At 40.7% G+C, this 22,324-nt stretch overlaps 1 long non-coding RNA gene across 1 annotated transcript; it reads left to right on the top strand.

Annotated features, from left to right (window-relative positions):
* The first annotated feature begins 11,026 nt into the window (after positions 1 to 11,026).
* On the top strand, positions 11,027 to 12,521 carry LOC311046297. The gene is made up of 3 exons (XR_014600860.1): positions 11,027 to 11,142; positions 12,108 to 12,218; positions 12,361 to 12,521. It is a non-coding gene; the product is annotated as an uncharacterized lncRNA (long non-coding RNA).
* The last annotated feature ends 9,803 nt before the right edge of the window (positions 12,522 to 22,324 follow it).

Genomic DNA, 22,324 nt, shown 5'->3' with positions numbered 1-22,324 from the left:
TGTTGGTGCTTATCTGTTTTTTAAGTTGTATTTTAACAAGTCAAATGATAATGAGAACTCTATGTATTAACTTGGAGTGGTTTGGTTTGATAGATCAGACACATGCATGGTGGTCAATTCATTGTAACCTGAGTGTCTTCTAATTAATTGTTGTCTCAGGCCATGGATTAAAATGTTATGAGTGCACCCCTGGAGGACAAAGAGGAGCCTGCACTGACAGACAGAAACAATGCCGATCTGAAAAATGTGGAGCAGTAACATTCAAGTCATATGTGGGTATGTGATACAGTTATAACCTCTCTTACTCTGTGGTGTTTTCTAGCCTGCCTCCTCTTTGGGTAACCGGAAGAGTGGGCACCTAAACATTGTGGGCACCTCAATGTTAAATTGACATTTTCCCCCAAAAATGTATCATTAATATCAGTAAATGTAGTAATGTACCCTTCAAATTCTTGTTTATGCCCACAATGACTGGCTAGTCACAGGTTTTGTAGCAATTTGTAGCAATTGTAGAAATATTAGGCCTTGAATGTCAATGTTCAAGCATCAAGAAATACAAATGCCAATTTAACATTGTACCCAAACATGTTTCTAAGCGCCCCCTTGTGGATATAATAGAACACTGTCGAATTAATGAAGCACAAGCCATGAACATTATACAAGACTAATATCTCATTTGTTTTCAGGTGACATGAAAATGGACGTTAAAATAAAGCACTGCACTGACCTGTGTATGACTGGCTCATTGACCGTTGGATTCACCCTGTTAAGCGAGTGCTGCACCACTGACCTCTGCAATGTCCAATATCCCACACGTAAGTATCTGTATTGCCATAACCTTGATGACCTTGCATATATTCTATGGTCTAAGAGCGGCTATACTTAGTTTCCTGGGAGAGGTTCAAGGAGAAAGTCAGGGCATATTTTTATTCAACCCGAGCCATGGCGGTTGCCCATGATGGCAGGATCAGCAACGCACACATTCACATGGCAAGCACATTACTTTATACACTGTTTATCTCCTGCTCACAAGGGGAGGGGACAGGTAATTAAGCCCACCTCTAATCCCTGTTTTGCCAATCTCACACACAAACAGCGTACTGGAGTTTCGTGACGAGCCCCGCCAACATCCTGGTGAAACACATTTTAGCATGTATTCCCTACATGACATAATACAAGTTATCAATCATACTTAGACGCACTATTTCAAAATATAACCTGTTTGATAATTCTTGTTCAACATCTCTCAAGCTTTAGAATAAGTCCACACACATTATAAATTCCTGATTGTAAACAGCAGTTAAAATACAATGAGTCAACAAAGACAGCAGTTACTTTAAGACTGAATATTTTCTCCAAATGACGTTTCTCTTTGTTGGCCACACAAGTCATAGTTATCAAGACTTTAATCATTTCAACTTCAGTTTATGCTTTACCCAGAAGTAATATCATATAAAAAGTAACCAAAAAGCCCAGACTGCCAGCGATTTAGCAATTTTCTTATCTTATCAAGCAGTCACAGAATATTTATCTCCAGTATGATCGATCCCCTGATTGTTAATCACGGAGGGTTTCACTGTGCTTCCATGAAAAAAAAGAATGTCATTGCGACCTCCCCTTCGCTTTTTATACCCAATTGAAAATAGCATGTTTCGCCAAAAACACATAGTAGTAAATCTTTGGATCGCGTTATCTCCTGGTTCTGTGTGAAAAACAAAAAAAAAACAAAAACAAAATTAAAACGTTTTATTTCTTAATTGAGACGTCAAAAGACGTCATTGGCGATGCGGGCACTCGATTTACATGCAGCCGTCAAAAGACGTCATTGGCAGTGAATGAGTCGTTAAAATGTAATTTAGATAGCATGTTATGTAGACAGACGCTAGGTTAATTTGTAGACCTGGCATCCTATTGTATAGTTTCGATGTACAGATTATATTATTTTTTTACCTCGTGTTTTCCTTGCTTACTATACATCCCTCTGGATTAACACATCCCCCGCCAACGGCTAATCTCAGAACGTCCATCGTAGTGCCAAGCTTTTTCTTACCTTTTTTGTTTTTTTGATTCCGTCATAGGCCCCGCTAAATCCGTTTAAAATCCGCGTTCATTTGGTTCGACACAAACACGGGATCCGACATTACAAAACGCCGAAGACGGCGACGCGATCCGACCAGCCATTTTGGAGAACGAGAGCAAAACGTTACAATGGGGGATGCGGAGAGCAAAACAACAAACCGAGATAATGGCTTCCAAAGTTGATCGCTAGACAGGAAACGGAGGCGGGACAAAAACCGGAAACAGTATTATTTCTTTTCCGGTCCGCCCCCTTCGAAACCGGAAGTGCAAAAAAAATCCGGAATCTGCACCTGCACGATTTAACATGGGAAAACACCCGCACCGTAGGACTACGGGATTGGCGGTTAACGGTTGGATTTAACGGCCCGTAGGACTACGGGCTTGGCGGTAATATTAAGAGCATCTGCTAATTGCCTAAATTGTAATTGGAAATTGAAATTGCCACTTACAGCCAGTTGATTTAAAATCGTTTTTTATCTCTGGGACCCTAATCTACACTGTAAAATCCTCAGTGCTATTTTAACTCTAACAGTGTACAAATGCAAGCGGTGTCCGAGATGAACTGTCCACAAACGGACAAAGGAATGGAGGGACAGGGGCGAAAACATAATCTCTACCTCCCGGCCTTTCGGCCTGGCGGAGATAACTACTATAAACATGTTGTTTTGTTGTACATGAGGTTCAGTTTTGAAGACATCATCAATAAACATGTTATAAATGTAACCCTTACAGCTCCTGTCAACCCTTCTCCCAACGGTAAGAAGTGCTACACTTGCCATGGTGACGACTGCTCCCACATTCTACCATGTACTGGTGATGAGGATCGCTGCCTCTCAGGAAAAGGTAACAAGCTTAAAGGATAACTTTGGTTATTGTATTAGTTTGTAATGATAATAATTAAAAGATGAGTGAATAAATAAATAGGCCTATAAATAGGCCAAAATGTGAATCTGCCTGTTACAGCGCCACCATGAGGCTGATTTGAAAAATGCCAAAAGAGCCATTTCTTTCTTGGCCTAGCGGGGATGTGCGTACAAAGTTTCACGGAAATCAGAGGCTGCGTTCATGACTGTTTATCAATGGATCAAATGCCCCTACCCCCCAGTTAAAAATCACTAAATCATTAAAAAAACGATAGAATACACGATTTTTTTTAACACTCATCTTTTAATGATTATCATTACAAACTGATAAAATAACCCTTGTTGTAAAAAAACAAAGTTGTCCTTTAAGAGTTTCTACGACTGTCTCTCCTGTTTACCCACATATTTCACATTCTGCTGCTCAGAACAATGATCAATGATTTTTCTAGACTTTATTAAATTGAGAGAGTAAAGGTCATTACACACCGGCGATTATGCGAATATACGCAAAATTCGGACTCGTCCCGAATAATTAAAAGACGCTTTTTCACTTCGCTTTTTCGCTCCATGGAAGCTTGCATTGACTTTATAAGGTTTTTAAAAAAAACGTATTATTCGCATGAAAAAAACGCCTCCGGTGTGTGAGGAGCTTAATGTGTTTTATTTGTGTGTGTGTTCACAGGGGTAATGGGAGGCAAAGATATCAACGTAAAGGGCTGTGCCTCAAAGGGCATGTGCGTGTCAAGTGTCATCATACCTGAATTCGTGAACACTGTTGTTGATTTAAGCTGCTGTGAAGGTGACTTGTGCAACGGCGACGCAAGCAGCGTTGTTATTGCCACAAGTGCTGCAACCACTGCTGCTACTGCTACAGATGCTACAACCACTGCTGCTACTGCTACAGATGCTACAACCACTGCTGTTACTGCTACAGATGCTACAATTACTGCTGTCATTGATACAAGCGCCGCAAGCATTCCTACAAGCAGGGCTACAAGCAGTGCTGTTAGCCTCTTATTCCTGGTAGCACCAGTGGTCTCTGTTGTTGTGTTCAACTGAAAGGAGTCTCACTGCTTCAGTTTGCTCCTCATCTCTGTATGATCTCTGAAACTCACTCTACTGTCATTACAATCAACTCCAATTTGACGAGTGTCGGTTAAACTTCATCACCATCAAAGTATGAAATCTGTCCACTTGCTCAGTAGCTGTTCCCTCTGTTACACTGCACTCAAATGTGACCAGTCATGTCCATCTAAATTACTACTTGTTACTTAACTTGTTACATTATTCTGAGATGTTGGCTTTATTTGCTTAGTTTGATTGATCCCTATTGGTCTGTTGGCCTGCTGTCGGGTGGAAAACTCACATATCCGAAACTTTTAATTTTCAGGATTCAAATGAAAAAATAGTAGATCTACAAGTTCAAAACACATTGCGATGGGATACATTTTAAGCTTGTAGATCTGCTACTTTTGCTACTTTTGTGTGACACTATGCAGTATGATCAAGTAGGGAATTAATTTAAGAGAAAACTATAAGTTGAATCTTTAACATCATGTCCTGTGTTTTCTAAATCACGCTTTATCTAAATTGGTTTTGCTCATTTGACTGCAGTTTGCATTGAGGAAAGTACAGTCCCGCATGGACCTAAACGTTTGTAGTCTTCTTTACTGTCGCCTGTAATGTTCTCACACTGTATATAGATTTAAAATTCAGACTCTAGTCTAGACGGACGGACGGACGGACGGACGGACGGACGGACAGACAGACAGACAATGTTCAAGGTTGTGCTTTATTGTTACATCTTGTGTGCAGGTACATAAGAGTAAAACGTATTTTTGTTCGCTTCCTTCTGACAGAGACAGACAGACAGACAGACAGACAGACAGACAGACAGTGGTGTCTGCACAGCCCTGCAACGTAGTATAATTAAGTTCTTATTTATCAGTATCATTATGAAACACATTTTAAGGTTTTAAAGAAAACAATACCTGTCATTTTATAAAAAACATTATTTGTTTTGATGTAGATTTTATATTATCATTAAAAATGCCAATTCTTTTGGGGTCGCCGTTACCCGCGGCGATAAGGGGGGCGGGTCCCCGTTGCGGTGACTGGGGTCGCCGTTACCCGCGATGATAACGGGGGGTCCCCGTTGCGGTAACGGGGTCGCCGTTACCCACGGCAGTAACGGGGGGGGTCCCCGTTGCGTTATATGTACATATACTTATATATATGTATATGTCATGCCATGTCTTACTAAGTAAAGTGCATCAATCAATCAATCAATCAGTCAATGGAGAAATTATTTTTGACCAGATTGCCCTTTAAGCAGTCAATCTGAAAAAGAATGAGTTTTCCCACACTTATTAAATTCTTATGCGGAAAATCGAAGATCTACAAGCCCGAAAAAAACGTAGGCTATACCCTTTGGTGGCCGAACCCCCGTTACTGCCGCGGGTAACGGTGACCCCCGTCCCCGACATGTAGCCTATGTATGTCAGACATTTTTTATAATCTAAAAAACCCCGAATATATTATCAAACATCTACAATATGAACTATAGTGTTAACAGAGTGACAATGACATCACATGAGTCATGGTGAAACAATTATGATTCATGGTCACACACTCTTTCGGTAATATAATTAAATTGATTATATCTTATTGTATTTATTTCATTTTATTTGAATGCAGGGTCATTAAGATGAGTCCATTTACAAACATACGTGTTGAATTAACTGTGGAAAAAGTCATTGGTTTAAGATTGGAGTCATTGGACTAACAGCTAGATCACAAAACTTGAAGAACAAGGCACTGGATTAATTAAGCTTGGCTGATCGTTAGCCTGGTCCGGACCAGGCTAACTTCACAGCTAAATTGCCATGGTAACTAAGGTAGGGTTGCGTCAACTTTCTTTCGTGAAATCTAGTCATGGATAAGCCCCTAATTCTGCTTTCGTGAAATAGGCCCCTACTTGCTTTTGCTGCTGCTCATGTTGTTGCTGCTGCTACTGTCATTGCTGCCTTGCTAAAATTGCTGCTCACCCTCCACCCAAGCTACCACCTGTCGTTTTGGATCTGCTGTTTATGTACGGGGGATAGTCCCTATATGGTTGGGAGATGTGTTTTATCAGAGTACCTAAGAGGCAGATCCAATTCATCGCCAAACCATGATAAATATATTGCTAATTGTATATTCAATAAAAATATTGTATCCTTCATAAGTTATCTTTATCCATTCATGAGTTGTCCTGACAGAACAGAGCAATTGCTCAACCCACTGAGGAGAACCATGCAGAACAGAGAGTGTGACTGACGGACAGACAGAGGTTTCCTTAATATATACAGTAATAAGATCTGGTATGATAATAATAACACATTTGTTCTACTGCTCTGCCTCCAAAATGTGTAATGCCCTGCTAACAGGCTTACAAAAGTGTGACTCTTTACCCTCCTTCAAAACCGCTCTAAAAGGGCACCTACAGGTGGCTGCACTGGTCCCTGTAAAAAGTCTAAGCTTATCACCGGAAATGACCGCAGGTTGAAAAGCAGGTTTCTGAACTGTCCACAGCCCTCTGAGACACAGAGTGAGTAGACAGAAATGGTGCCATCGAATAATGAGCATTTTAATACTAACTAATAGTGAAGAACAATTATATGAAGATAAGGTTGAAAACTGGTGAAGTGTTCCTTTAAAGGTGAAATGGATGCGCTGGTGTAAGGCTGTCAGTGACTGTTGCACATGGTGTCTGTGGTTGATGTAAAGATAGAATACAGGAAGCTTGTGCTTACTGTAGGTCTAGTTTGTACCTTCTAGGTTTGTCGACGGACCAATCAGTGAACATAGCACATTAATGCTCTGCCATATGAACTATTATATCTGTATTTATTTACTAGTGACAGAACTCTCTGTACCTTCAGGCTAGATGCAGATATGCTCTATGCGTAGCAAGTATATTGGAAAGAAATTCCTTACTTCTTACCAAATGGAATAGAGCCTTAATTAGTATAATTGGCAATTATACTAATTAAGGCTCTGTTCCTTTTGGTGTAGCGCAGTTCTCAAACTTTTTAATTTCAATGACCCCATAACTCTGAGAGTGTACAAATGGAATGGTCCATTTCGTTCCATTTCTACACTCTCAGAGTTTGGCAGCCCAAATCTCATTTCCGAGATTTCAGATTGGAGTGGTATTGGTTTTATGCAGTCTGAACAAGGTTAAGGAATGTGATTTACAATTTACAATTTAAGCATTTAGCAGACACGCACACACTTTATCCAGAGCGACTTACAGTAAGCAAGGTAAACACACACATCAAATGCATAGAGACAGTGTAGTGCCTCAGTAATCTAGGATCACAGGTAAACCAAGAACTTACCACCGTGGGACTCTCTCTTTTCCCGCTGTTTTGCCCAGGTGGGCGTGGTTTCGAGGTTAAATTTAGAAATACTTACCTGTGAGGTTAGGGTTAAGGTGTCACAGTGACAGACTTTGCCTGTAGTCATTCCTGTCTAGGTGTTGTATTTCTATTTTGTGTTCATGTTCTAGCTTCCATGGTTATATGTTCATATTTCTCATGTGTAATCTGCCCTCATGTGTATATTATTGTTCCCCAGTCAGTCCTTGTCGGGTCATTGTTTGGTGTCACATCATGTTCATTGTTGCATCAGTTTGTGATTGTGGCTGTATTAAAACACCCAATCATGGGTTTTGAACTCAAGTGTTTTAGTGTTTTCAAACTAGGCTACATTTACCTTCAAAATATAAAATATCATACACATAAAACACAAAACATCACTGTTTGATCAACGTTGTTGTAACTAAAGGTCAGTCCACACTCCACACTCCAGCCCAATGATTCTCAACATGCAACTCCTTGCAACTACATGTATTTGCGAACAGGAAGTTGTGTGTTACATGACTCACTGCTGGCACTGATGGCGAAGGATGGCAGAGTGGGAGGAGCTTCTAGTAACATCCATACTGAGCTGTATCTTATTATTGCTTCCCTGTATGACCAAGCTTTGTACCATGGGCGACCAGGCCTTCTGCTCGGCCGCTTATTAGAAGCTGTAACTGTGTTCAATGTTTCATTTGAACCTCTCTGTTCAACACAATGCATCTGATCACACTCATCCTTGGGCTTATGCTCCTACCAACAGGTACATCTGTTTTATTAATGTTTCTATCGTTTGGGTGTTAGTGTTTATTTTATTTTATTTTATTTATCCTTCATTTAATTGATTTAGCACTTGCTGGGTGTTTTATTGAGGACTCAGGACAGAACAGTGTTGAGTCGAGTGTGAAGTAGATCAGATGGCTCTCCAGAGCCAACCTGCTCAGGGAGGTGCTGGGCCCCTAATTCAGCCCGGGAATCCCAGATAGAGTGGCCGTAAGGTGCCCGGCCAAATGCTGCTCGCCGATTTTTTTTTCCCCTCCGGCTGCGCAGCGAGGTCCCAAATATTAACCGATGAGCAGTATATTTTTGTTTATAATAAAAACAAACAATTTTATTATTTATAATAAAAAATATACAATGAAAAATGTACAATGTATTGATGATATGTATTTGGCTGCGGATCCCCATCTCTAAAATAAAATGTGTTGTGCCAGGGACCTCCAGAAGCAAAGATTTGAGTTAAACATTTTCACTTAAAAACATTTATATATTCAAAGATTTGCACACATTTTCTGTGTGTGAGCTTTAGATCTGCAATTTTTTAATAGTTAAAGTATAAAATATGGTTAAAGTGGTGAAAATGATTGTGACGCTATATTAACTAACTTTGCTGGGGACCCCCTGGAACCCCCCCCCAAGGGCCCCTGGGGGTCCCCGGACCCCACTTTGAGAACCACTGAATTGTACTGTATATGTGTGCAGCTCTGAACATTGCAGTTACAGGAAAAGTTAAAAAAGGGAATAGAGGAAAAAGGAACAGAACACAGAACATGTCAAATAACAGGAACACTCTTCAATTTCAAATTACTTTATTTTATGTTCCTCTCTGAACTTTTATTTGTTTGTGCAGCGATTAAAACACAGACACCATACACAGATGCCCAGGTCAATATACACAGAATTATCTTCATTATTCTTTTGCCTCTATAAGAGCTGTCTGGCTGACTGGAATGATTTTATTATTGGGTTTTTTTCGTGTCTTGTCATAAGACCTATCCCTTACAGGATTATAAGACACCAAAAACAAAAAAAAAACAATATCACATTAACTTCCTGGAAACAGAAACTGCACAAGTAAAAAAGAAAATATTTGGTCAATACCCAAAAACAAAAAATAAGTATACATCACATATATGTTTTCTTTGTCCGTTTGTACCATGCTTTTTCTAATATTGCAAATATCTTATGTTCAAAAATCCATACAAGTCTCTCTGCGTCACTTAACCATATCAAATCTAGGTTTTTACACCTGTTAAACATGTTTTTTACGTAGCTCATGACATAAGGGGCAGTAGAAAATAAAATGGAACTCATTCTGAATATCATTTATGTCACAATAAGTAAAAATCCGCTCTTCTTCTATTACTCCTCTATACCAACCAGTCTCAAGGTGCAGGGGCAAGATCCCAGAACGGAGTTGATCAAATAGAGATCTTTGTCTTTTGGATAATGGAGCACAAACATACTTTTCACTAGCAGAACAGCTTTTTATCATAACAAATGTTCTCAGTTTAGGTTTATGCAATATATATATATCCTGTGACCATTGTGACCTGACCCCACTGTTATTATAACCATCAGAGTTGTAGATGTGGTTCTCTGCAGCTAGGGGGCAGCAGAATGCAGCACTCTGTACAGCATTATCTGGAACACATCTTTATAGTTGGACCATCTCACGGTTTCTAAACATCTGGTCCGGGGCCCACCAGGGGTCCAAATGGACCCTTACACGTCTGTGACTCTGACAGTGTACAAATGGGACCTTTCTTTTTTTTATCTTTGGGACTCCAATCTACACTGTAAAATCCTCGGTGCTAATCAGAGAGTAGAGAAGAGACGTGTTTTCAAAGCTCTCCTCTTGACAACAGTGTTCATGTCCATAATATCTGACATCTGAGAGGAGAGGAGAGGAGAGGAGAGGAGAGGAGAGGAGAGGAGAGGAGAGGAGAGGAGAGGAGAGGAGAGGAGAGGAGAGGAGAGGAGAGGAGAGGAGACTTTTTGATTAAATAAAATGAAGATGGTTTAATATAGCCTAAATGTGTTCATTCTCAGTAGTTTAATGTTGTGGTTGTTGCTGCTTGTCTGTTATTATAAAGTTTTATTTTAACAAGTCAAATGTCCTAAAGAGAACTCTATGTATAAACGTGGAGTGGTTTGTTTGATAGATCAGACACATGCATGGTGGTCAATTAATTGTAACCTGTCTCCTAATTGTTGTCTCAGGCCATGCATTAAAATGTTATGAGTGCATCCCTGGACCAACGGGAACCTGCACTGAGACACAGAAACCATGTCCTGGATCTGACAAATGTGGAGCAGTAACAATCATGTCATATGTGGGTATGTGATACAGTTATAACCTCTGTGTGTTTATTTTAGCAAATTCTTTAAAAAATCCCTCAACAGTAAAGCAGGGCTTCATAACTCCAGAGACAGTTTTTAATTGAACTTTTTCCACTCGCTGGTATGTGTCACTGATAACGTAGCCATATCCGGAGCTCTCTGTGGTGTTCTCTAGCCTGCCTCCCCTGTGGCTAACTGAAAGAGTGGGCACTGAAACATTGTGGGCACCTCAATGTTAAATTGACATTTTCCCCCAAAATGTATCATATAGACCTAAATGTACCCTTCAAATTCTTGTTTATGCCCACAATGACTGGCTAACAATGGGTTTTGTAGCAATTTGTAGCAATTGTAGAAATATTAGGCCTTAAATGTCAAATGTTGAAGCATCAAGAAATAAAAATGCCAATTTAACATTGTACCCAAACATGTTTCTAAGCGCCCCCTTGTGGATAGAATAGAACACTGTCAAATTAATAAAGCACAAGGAATATGACATGCAAGCCATGAACATTATGCAAGACTAATATCTTGTTTGTTTTCAGGTGACATGAAAATGGACGTTAAAACAAAACACTGCACTGACCTGTGTATTACTGGCTCAGTGACCATTGGATTCACCATGTTAAGCGAGTGCTGCACCACTGACCTCTGCAATGTCCAATACCCCACACGTAAGTATCTGTATTGCCATAACCTTGACAACCTTGCAGGCTTATGCAAAGGTTAATCATTCACTGCCATTCACTAAATAGCCCAAAAAGCCCAGACTGCCAGCGATTTTGCGATTTTCTTACCTTTTCAAGTAGTCACACACTCACAGAATATTTATCTCCAGTATGAATCACGGAGGGTTTCACTGTGCTGCTTGAAAAAAAAAATGTCATCGCGACCTCCCCTTCGCTTTTTATACCCAGTCGAAAATAGTATAGAAACATAGAAATATGTTTCGCAAAAAATACATAGTAGTAAATCTTGGATCGCGTTATCTCCTGGTTCTGTGTGAAAAAATAAAAAATAAATAATACAAAATTAAAACGTTTTTTTTTTTTTTTTTTTTTTTGACAAAAGACGTAATTGGCAGAGTGGGCACTCGATTTACAGCCGTCAAAAGACGTCATTGGCAGTGAATGAGTTGTTAAAATGTAATTTAGATAGCATGTTATGTAGACAGACGCCAGGTTAATTTGTTGACCTGGCATCCTATTGTATAGTTGCAATGTACATATTATTGTTTTTTTTTTCTCTGTGCATTTGATGTATTACCTCGTGTTTTCCTTACTTACTATAAATCGCTCGGGATTAAGAGCCCCCTAATTGCCTAAATTGTAGTTGGAAGTTGAAAATTGCCACTGACAGCCAGTTGATTTTAAATTGTTTTTATCTCTGGGACCCTAATCTACACTGTAAAATCCTCAGTGCTATTTTAACTCTAACAGTGTACAAATGTATGCGGTGTCCGAGATGAACTGTCCACAAACGGAGAGAGGGATGGAGGGACAGGGGCAAAAAAATTATCTCCACCTCCCGGCCTTTCGGCCTGGCGGAGATAACTACAATAAACTTGTTGTTTTGTTGTACATGAGGTTCAGTTTTGAACACATCATCAATAAACTTGTTATAAATGTAACCCTTACAGCTCCTGTCAACCCTTCTCCCAACGGTAAGAAGTGCTACACTTGCCAAGGTGACGACTGCTCCCACATTCTACCATGTACTGGTGATGAGGATCGCTGCCTCTCAGGAAAAGGTAACAAGCTTATGAATTTATACGCCTGCCTCTCCTGTTTACCCAAATATTTCACATTCTGCAGCTCAGAACAGTGATCAATGATTTTGGAGCATTCAATTGAGAGAGTAATATGTTTTTTTGTGTGTGTGTGTGTTCACAGGGGTAATGGGAGGCAAAGATATCAACGCAAAAGGCTGTGCCTCAAAGGGCATGTGCGTGTCAAGTGCCATCATACCCGGAGTCATGAACACTGAAGCAAGCTGCTGTGAAGGTGACTTGTGCAACGGCGATGCAAGCAGTGCTGTTATTGCCACAAGTGCTGCAACCACTGCTGTTACTGCTACAGATGCTACAACCACCGCCGTTACTGGTACAGATGCTACACCCACTGCTGTCATTGATACAAGCGCCGCAAGCATTCCTACAAGCATGGCTGTTAATGCTACAAGTGCTACAAGCCCTATTGTTAGTGCTACAAGCACTACTGTTAGTGCTACAGGCAGGGCTACAAGCAGTGCTATTAGCCTCTTGTTCCTGGTAGCACCAGTGGTCTCTGTTGTTATGTTAAACTGAAAGGAGCCTCACTCCTTCAGTTTGCTCCTCATCTCCATATGATCTCTGAAACTCACTCTACTGTCATTACAATCAACTCCAATCGGTTAAACTTCATCACCATCAAAGTAAGAAAACTGTCCACTTGCTCAGTAGCTGTTCCCTCTGTTACAGTGCACATGTTCTCCTTCTAAATTAATACTTTATTGCCTAAAAACATTACAACATTCTGAGATGTTGCTTTTATTTGCTTAGTTTGATTGGTCCCTGTTGGCCTGTTGGCTTGCTTGCTTGTCGGGTGGAAAACTCGGGTGCAGTACGTTAGTCCGACAGCGCATTCCTCCAACAGCGCAGCGCTCCGACGTTTCCAATACTAAACCCGAACCAAACCCGCACCCTAACCCTAACCGCACGCGGATGCCACATAGTCGGAGAAAAGGTCTGTCGGATTAACGCATGCCTCCCGGAAAACTCACACGTCCGAAACTGTTACTTTTCAGGATTCAAATGAAAAATAATATTAATTAATTAATTACTAGTAGATCTACAACCTCAAAACACATTGCGATGGGACACGTTTTAAGCTTGCAGATCTGCTACTTTTGCGTGACACTATGTACAGTAGTATGATCAAGTAGGGCATTCATTTAAGAGACATCTAAAAGTTACAAATTCAGACTCTAGTCTAGATAGACGCTTGATGCTTGTGTAAGCCGGTGTTCTAAAATATAGTTTGATGTGACCTTTGTGACCTTTGAGCACCTGCCTCTCCAGTGGTGTTTGCACAGCCCTGCAACATAGTATAATTAAGTTCTTATTTATCAGTATCATTATGAAAACACATTTTAAGGTTTTAAAGAAAACAATACCTGTCATTTTATAAAAAACATTATTTGTTTTGATATAAATGTTCATATTATCATTAAAATTGCCAATTATTTGTGGACCCACTTGCAATACTCTCACAGCCCATCAGTGGGTTGAGAATCACTGGTGTAGTGTAAAAAGTGGGCTGTTATAGCGCCAACATGTGGCCAATCAATTTGTATGGGATATTAATCATGTACCTTTGGACTTGATTTCAGTGATCAAACAGTGTTCCTGTTATGTTCTGTTTGTGTTTTTCATCTGCTAATTATTGTCAGTAATCGATTGATCAAATAAAACAGTTTGTGCTTTTCCATAAAGCTACAGCACCCTTTCAAGTTTCAATGTGTTTATTGACACAAAGACATACAATGCAGACGGTAGAAGATATATTCTATAAATAGTGACATTCTTGGACTTCAAGCTTCCTCAACAGTGTGGAAAACACGTGATGCTGCAGAACCCAGGCGTTCATACAGAAGAGGAGAGAGGAACAGAGTTCACAAGTGAATTATACCTTTAAATGCTATTATTAGTGTGGTTGCCCAACAGGGCAACCAGACTATTGTACTCTATACACTTTATTAGTGTGGTTGCCCAACAGGGCAACCAGACTATAGTACTCTACACACTTTATTTCTTTATTTATAGATAAACAATACTTTAGAGCGCATCTCCTCCCACAGTTTTTATCCCCCAATGTCGTGCCATATATCAAAATGACCGTCTAAATCGGGAATCGTGCGCGTGTATAGGGCTAAGAGATTGGTTAAATAGTTTAATTGATATTGATTTATTAGTGCATTAAATGTCCCCATCCGCTTTAATGGAAAAGTGAAAAAACTCAAATTCAAGTATTTTTTTCTCAGAAACCGTAAGAGCTAGAGTTATCAGAATTGGAGGGATAATTCATAATATTGTCCGAAATTATTGAAAAAAATATCACACCATTCGGCCTCATGGTGGCGCTATAACAGCCCCCTTTACGTTTTGGCCTGTAACTCTTGAACCGTAGGTCCGAAAATCAAAATTTCTTTTCACCTGGATTCCTTGGGTCACTACGCATATCCCCATATAGGCCACGCCCATTTGCGTCAGGATAGATTTTTTGATATTGATTTATTTCTGCATTAAATTTCCCCATCCACTTTAATGGGAATTGCAAAAACTCCCATTCAAGTATTTTTTTCTCGGAAACCGTAAGGGCTACAGTTACAAGATTTGGAGGGGAGGTTAATAGTTTTTGGCGAAATTATTATGAAAAGAATCACACCAGTCGGCCACATGGTGGCGCTATAACAGCCCACTTTACCTTTTGGCCTATAACTCTTGAACCGTAGGTCGTAAAATCCAAATTTTTTTTTCCCTGGATTCCTTGGGTCACGACGCATCTTCCCATATAGGCCACGCCCATTTGCGTCAGGATAGATTTTCCGCCATTTTGAATTTTCTTCAAAACACACTTTTAGCTCTTCCTCCCACATATTTTGCCCAAATTTCACACAAATCGGTACACATAATCTCTGGGCCCAACTCAACAAATTCCCAAAAGCATTTCCACTTTGACCCATAGGGGGCGCCACAAATGCGCAAAATATAACCGTTTGATGCAAAAACATTATTTTGGGGTGGATCCATCCTCTCAAAATGAAACGCAAGCGATCTCATGAGAGACGTGACGATGTAATTGGCGCAGCCTCCAACGGTATTCCTCCCGGCGTATTCCTCGAGTCCCGGCGGCCGCGACCCGCGACCCGCGTCGGCGCAACCACACTCTGCAATTTCCCCGGAATTGCGACGCGTCTAGTTAGTGTGGTTGCCCAACAGGGCAACCAGACTATAGTACTCTATACAGTTTCCATCTTTATAGATAAACTTTTTTCAAACCGCATCTCCTCCCACAGTTTTTATACCCTAATGTTGTGCCATATATCAAAATGACCGTCTAAATCGGGAATCGTGCGCGTGTATAGGGCTAAGAGATTGGTTAAGTAGTTTAATTGATATTGATTTATTAGTGCATTAAATTTGCCCCCTCCACTTTAATGGAAAAGTGACAAAACTCACATTCAAGTATTTTTTTCTCAGAAACCGTAAGAGCTAGAGTTATCAGATTTGGAGGGATAATTCATAATATTGTCCGAAATTATTGAAAAAAAAATCACACCATTCGGCCTCATGGTGGCGCTATAACAGCCCCCTTTACGTTTTGGCCTGTAACTCTTGAACCGTAGGTCCGAAAATCAAAATTTCTTTTCACCTGGATTCCTTGGGTCACTACGCATCTCCCCATATAGGCCACGCCCATTTGCGTCAGGATAGATTTTTTGATATTGATTTATTTCTGCATTAAATTTCCCCATCCACTTTAATGGGAATTGCAAAAACTCCCATTCAAGTATTTTTTTCTCAGAAACCGTAAGAGCTACAGTTACCACATTTGGAGGGGAGGTTAATAGTTTTTTGCAAAATTATTAAGAAAATAATCACACCAGTCGGCCACATGGTGGCGCTATAACAGCCCACTTTACCTTTTGGCCTATAACTCTTGAACCGTAGGTCGTAAAAGCAAAATTTCTTTTTCCCTGGATTCCTTGGGTCACGACGCATCTCCCCATATAGGCCACGCCCATTTGCGTCAGGATAGATTTTTTGATATTGATTTATTAGTGCATTAAATTTCCCCATCCACTTTAATGGGAATTGCAAAAACTCCCATTCAAGTATTTTTTTCTCAGAAACCGTAAGAGCTACAGTTACCACATTTGGAGGGGAGGTTAATAGTTTTTTGCAAAATTATTAAGAAAATAATCACACCAGTCAGCCACATGGTGGCGCTATAACAGCCCACTTTACCTTTTGGCCTATAACTCTTGAACCGTAGGTCGTAAAAGCAAAATTTCTTTTTCCCTGGTTTCCTTGGGTCACGACGCATCTTCCCATATAGGCCACGCCCATTTGCGTCAGGATAGATTTTTTGATATTGATTTATTTCTGCATTAAATTTCCCCATCCACTTTAATGGGAATTGCAAAAACTCCCATTCAAGTATTTTTTTCTCAGAAACCGTAAGAGCTACAGTTACCACATTTGGAGGGGAGGTTAATAGTTTTTTGCAAAATTATTAAGAAAATAATCACACCAGTCGGCCACATGGTGGCGCTATAACAGCCCACTTTACCTTTTGGCCTATAACTCTTGAACCGTAGGTCGTAAAAGCAAAATTTCTTTTTCCCTGGATTCCTTGGGTCACGACGCATCTCCCCATATAGGCCACGCCCATTTGCGTCAGGATAGATTTTTTGATATTGATTTATTAGTGCATTAAATTTCCCCATCCACTTTAATGGGAATTGCAAAAACTCCCATTCAAGTATTTTTTTCTCAGAAACCGTAAGAGCTACAGTTACCACATTTGGAGGGGAGGTTAATAGTTTTTTGCAAAATTATTAAGAAAATAATCACACCAGTCAGCCACATGGTGGCGCTATAACAGCCCACTTTACCTTTTGGCCTATAACTCTTGAACCGTAGGTCGTAAAAGCAAAATTTCTTTTTCCCTGGTTTCCTTGGGTCACGACGCATCTTCCCATATAGGCCACGCCCATTTGCGTCAGGATAGATTTTCCGCCATTTTGAATTTTCTTCAAAACACACTTTTTGCTCCTTTTCCTTCAATTTTTTTCCAAATCTCACACAAATCGGTTCACGTGATCTATGCACCCCTGCGATAAACCTATCCAAACGGCATTACGATAGTCCTTACCGTTCGTCCGTAAATTGTTTCCAAAGTTAGCGGGAGGGACCCGTTTCACCAAAAATGGCAAAAATCACGAACGAAACGTCCAATCGATCCCAGATTTGAATCACATGTCGAGGGTGGTTTACTCAACGACTCCCCAAAAGCATTTCCACTTTCACCCATAGGGGGCGCCACAAATGCGCAAAATGTCACCGTTTGATGCAAAAACATGATTTTTGGGGGGGTCAGTCCCTTCAAAATGAAACGCAAGCGATCTCAGGAGTGACGTGACGATGTGATTGGCGCAGTCTCCGACGGTATCCCTCCGGCGTATTGCTCGAGTCCCGGCGGCCTCGACCCGCGACCGGCGTCGGCGCAACCACACTCTGCAATTTCCCCGGAATTGCGACGCGTCTAGTGTTAACATTGTTCCTGATCAATGTTAAACTTCAGACCTTAACTCCTCCCACAGTTTTGCCAGCACACACTCGTGCCATATGTCAGAATGACCGTCTAAATCGGGAATCGTGCGCGTGTATAGGGCTAAGAGATTGGTTAAATAGTTTAATTGATATTAATTTATTAGTGCATTAAATTTCCCCCATCCGCTTTAATGGAAAAGTGAAAAAAATCAAATTCAAGTATTTTTTTCTCAGAAACCGTAAGAGCTAGAGTTACCACATTTGGAGGGGAGGTTCATAATTTTCTCCGAAATTATTTAAAAAAATATCACACCATTCGGTCTCATGGTGGCGCTATAACAGCCCCCTTGACGTTTTGGCCTGTAACTCTTGAACCGTAGGTCCTACAATCAAAATTTCTTTTCACCTGGATTCCTTGGGTCACGACGCATCTCCCCATATAGGCCACGCCCATTTGCGTCAGGATAGATTTTCCGCCATTTTGAATTTTCTTCAAAACACACTTTTTGCTCCTTTTCCTACAATTTTTTTCCAAATCTCACACAAATCGGTACACATGATCTATGGACCCATTCGATAAAGATATCCAAATGGCATTTTGATAGTCCTTACCGTTCGTCCGTAATTGGCTTCCAAAGTTAGCGGGAGGGGCCCGTTTTACAAAGAATGCCAGAAATCACGAACGAAACGTCCAATCGATCCCAGATTTGAATCACATGTCGAGGGTGGTTTACTCAACAAATCCCCAAAAGCATTTCCACTTTGACCCATAGGGGGCGACACAAATGCGCAAAATGTAACCGTTCGATGCAAAAACATGATTTTTGGGGGGATCAATCCTCTCAAAATGAAACGCAAGCGATCTCAGGAGTGACGACACAATGTAATTGGCGCAGCCTCCGACGTTATTCCTCCCGGCGTATTCCTCGAGTCCCGGCGGCCGCGACCCGCAGCCGGCGTCGGCGCAACCACACTCTGCAATTTCCCCGGAATTGCGACGCGTCTAGTTTCTTTCTTTATAGATAAACTTTTTTCAGACCGCATCTCCTCCCACAGTTTTTATCCCCCAATGTTGTGCCATATGTCAAAATGACCGTCTAAATCGGGAATCGTGCGCGTGTATAGGGCTAAGAGATTGGTTGAATAGTTTAATTGATATTAATTTATTAGTGCCATTATATGTCCCCATCCACTTTAATGGAAAAGTGAAAAAACTAAAATTCAAGTATTTTTTTCTCAGAAACCGTAAAAGCTAGAGTTATCAGATTTGGAGGGATAATTCATAATATTGTCCGAAATTATTGAAAAAAATATCACACCATTCGGCCTCATGGTGGCGCTATAACAGCCCCCTTTACGTTTTGGCCTGTAACTCTTGAACCGTAGGTCCGAAAATCAAAATTTCTTTTCACCTGGATTCCTTGGGTCACGACGCATCTCCCCATATAGGTCACGTCCATTTGCGTCAGGATAGATTTTTTGATATTGATTTATTAGTGCATTAAATTTCCCCATCCACTTTAATGGGAATTGCACAAACTCCCATTCAAGTATTTTTTCTCAGAAACCGTAAGAGCTAGAGTTACCACATTTGGAAGGGAGGTTCATAATTTAGTCCAAAATTATTAGAAAAAGAATTACACCAATCGGCCACATGGTGGCGCTATAACAGCCCACTTTACCTTTTGGCCTATAACTCTTGAACCGTAGCTCGTAAAATCAAAATTTCTTTTCACCTGGATTCCTTGGGTCCCGACGCATCTCCCCATATAGGACACGCCCATTTGCGTCAGGATAGATTTTCCGCCATTTTGAATTTCCTTCAAAACACACTTTTTGCTCCTTTTCCTTAAAATTTTGTCCTAATCTCACACAAATCGGTACACATGATCTATGGACCCATGCGGTAAAGATATCCAAACGGCATTTTGATTGTCCTTACCGTTCGTCCGTAATTGGCTTCCAAAATTAGTGGGAGGGGCCCGTTTCACCAAAAATGCCAGAAATCACGAACGAAACGTCCGGTCAATCCCAAATTTGAATCACATGTCGAGGGTGCTTTACTCAACAAATTCCCAAAAGCATTTCCACTTTGACCCATAGGGGGACCGGCGTCGGCGCAACCACACTCTGCAATTTCCCCGGAATTGCGACGCGTCTAGTGTTAACATTGTTCCTGATCAATGTTAAACTTCAGACCTTAACTCCTCCCACAGTTTTGCCAGCACAAACTCGTGCCATATGTCAAAATGACCGTCTAAATCGGAAATCGTGCGCGTGTATAGGGCTAAGAGATTGGTTAAATAGTTTAATTGATATTCATTTATTAGTGCATTAAAATTCCCCCATCCGCTTTAATGGAAAAGTGGAAAAAAATCAAATTCAAGTATTTTTTTCTCAGAAACCGTAAGAGCTACAGTTACCACATTTGGAGGGGAGGTTCATAATTTTCTCCGAAATTATTTAAAAAAATATCACACCATTCGGCCTCATGGTGGCGCTATAACAGCCCTCTTTACGTTTTGGCCATTTAACTCTTGAACCATAGGTCCTAAAATCAAAATTTCTTTTCACCTGGATTCCTTGGGTCACAACGCATCTCCCCATATAGGCCACGCCCATTTGCGTCAGGATAGATTTTCCGCCATTTTGAATTTTCTTCAAAACACACTTTTTGCTCCTTTTCCTACAATTTTTTTCCAAATCTCACAAAAATCGGTACACGTGATCTATGGACCCATGCGATAAAGGTATCCAAACGGCATTTTGATAGTCCTTACCGTTCGTCCGTAATTGGCTTCCAAAGTTAGCGGGAGGGGCCCGTTTTACAAAGAATGCCAAAAAACACGAACGAAACGTCCAATCGATCCCAGATTTGAATCGCATGTCGAGGGTGGTTTACTCAACAAATCCCCAAAAGCATTTCCACTTTGACCTATAGGGGGCGCCACAAATGCGCAAAATGTAACCGTTCGATGCAAAAACATGATTTTTGGGGGGATCAATCCTCTCAAAATGAAACGCAAGCGATCTCAGGAGTGACGACACGATGTAATTGGCGCAGCCTCCGACGTTATTCCTCCCGGCGTATTCCTCGAGTCCCGGCGGCCGCGACCCGCGACCCGCGTCGGCGCAACCACACTCTGCAATTTCCCCGGAATTGCGACGCGTCTAGTTAGTGTGGTTGCCCAACAGGGCAACCAGACTATAGTACTCTATACACTTTATTTATTTGTTTCCATCTTTATAGATTAACTTTTTTTCAAACCGCATCTCCTCCCACAGTTTTTATACCCTAATGTTGTGCCATATATCAAAATGACCGTCTTGAACGGGAATCGTGCGCGTGTATAGGGCTAAGAGATTGGTTGAATAGTTTAATTGATATTAATTTATTAGTGCATTAAATTTCCCCATCCACTTTCATGTAAAAGTCAAAAAACTCAAATTCAAGTATTTTTTTCTCAGAAACCTTAACAGCTAGAGTTATCAGATTTGGAGGGATAATTCATAATTAAGTCCCAAATTATTGAAAAAAATATCACACCATTCGGCCTCATGGTGGCGCTATAACAGCCCCCTTTACGTTTTGGCCTGTAACTCTTGAACCGTAGGTCCGAAAATCAAAATTTCTTTTCACCTGGATTCCTTGGGTCACTACGCATCTCCCCATATAGGCCACGCCCATTTGCGTCAGGATAGATTTTTTGATATTGATTTATTTGTGCATTAAATTTCCCCATCCACTTTAATGGGAATTGCAAAAACTCCCATTCAAGTATTTTTTTCTCGAAAACCGTAAGGGCTACAGTTACAAGATTTGGAGGGGAGGTTAATAGTTTTTTGCGAAATTATTATGAAAAGAATCACACCAGTCGGCCACATGGTGGCGCTATAACAGCCCACTTTACCTTTTGGCCTATAACTCTTGAACCGTAGGTCGTAAAATCAAAATTTCTTTTTCCCTAGATTCCTTGGGTCATTACGCAGCTCCCCATATAGGCCACGCCCATTTGCGTCAGGATAGATTTTCCGCCATTTTGAATTTTCTTCAAAACACACTTTTTGCTACTTTTCCTACATTTTTTTTCCAAATCTCACACAAATCGGTACACGTGATCTATGGACCCCTGCGATAAACCTGTCCAAACGACATTATGATAGCCCGACCGGCGTCGGCGCAACCACACTTTGCAATTTCCCCGGAATTGCGACGCGTCTAGTGTTAACATTGTTCCTGATCAATGTTAAACTTCAGACCTTAACTCCTCCCACAGTTTTGCCAGCACACACTCGTGCCATATGTCAAAATGACCGGCTTCACCGGGAATCGTGTGCTTGTATTTTGCTAAGAGATAGGTTGTATAGTTTAATTGATATTAATTTATTAGTGAATTCATTAATCCCCATTGACTTATAATGGGAAAATGCAAAGACTGACATTCAAGTATTTATTTCTTCGAAATCGTAAGGGCTACAGTTACAACACTTTGAGGGAAGGTTCATGATTTAGTCCAAAATTATTAAAAAAATCATCACAC

This window comes from Gymnoscopelus microlampas, assembly GCF_963454915.1.
Source record: "Gymnoscopelus microlampas genome assembly, chromosome: 5".
NCBI classification, from domain to species: Eukaryota; Metazoa; Chordata; class Actinopteri; order Myctophiformes; family Myctophidae; genus Gymnoscopelus; species Gymnoscopelus microlampas.
The sequence above is the reverse complement of the archived record's forward strand: the minus strand, read 5'-3'. Positions and strand labels throughout refer to the sequence as shown.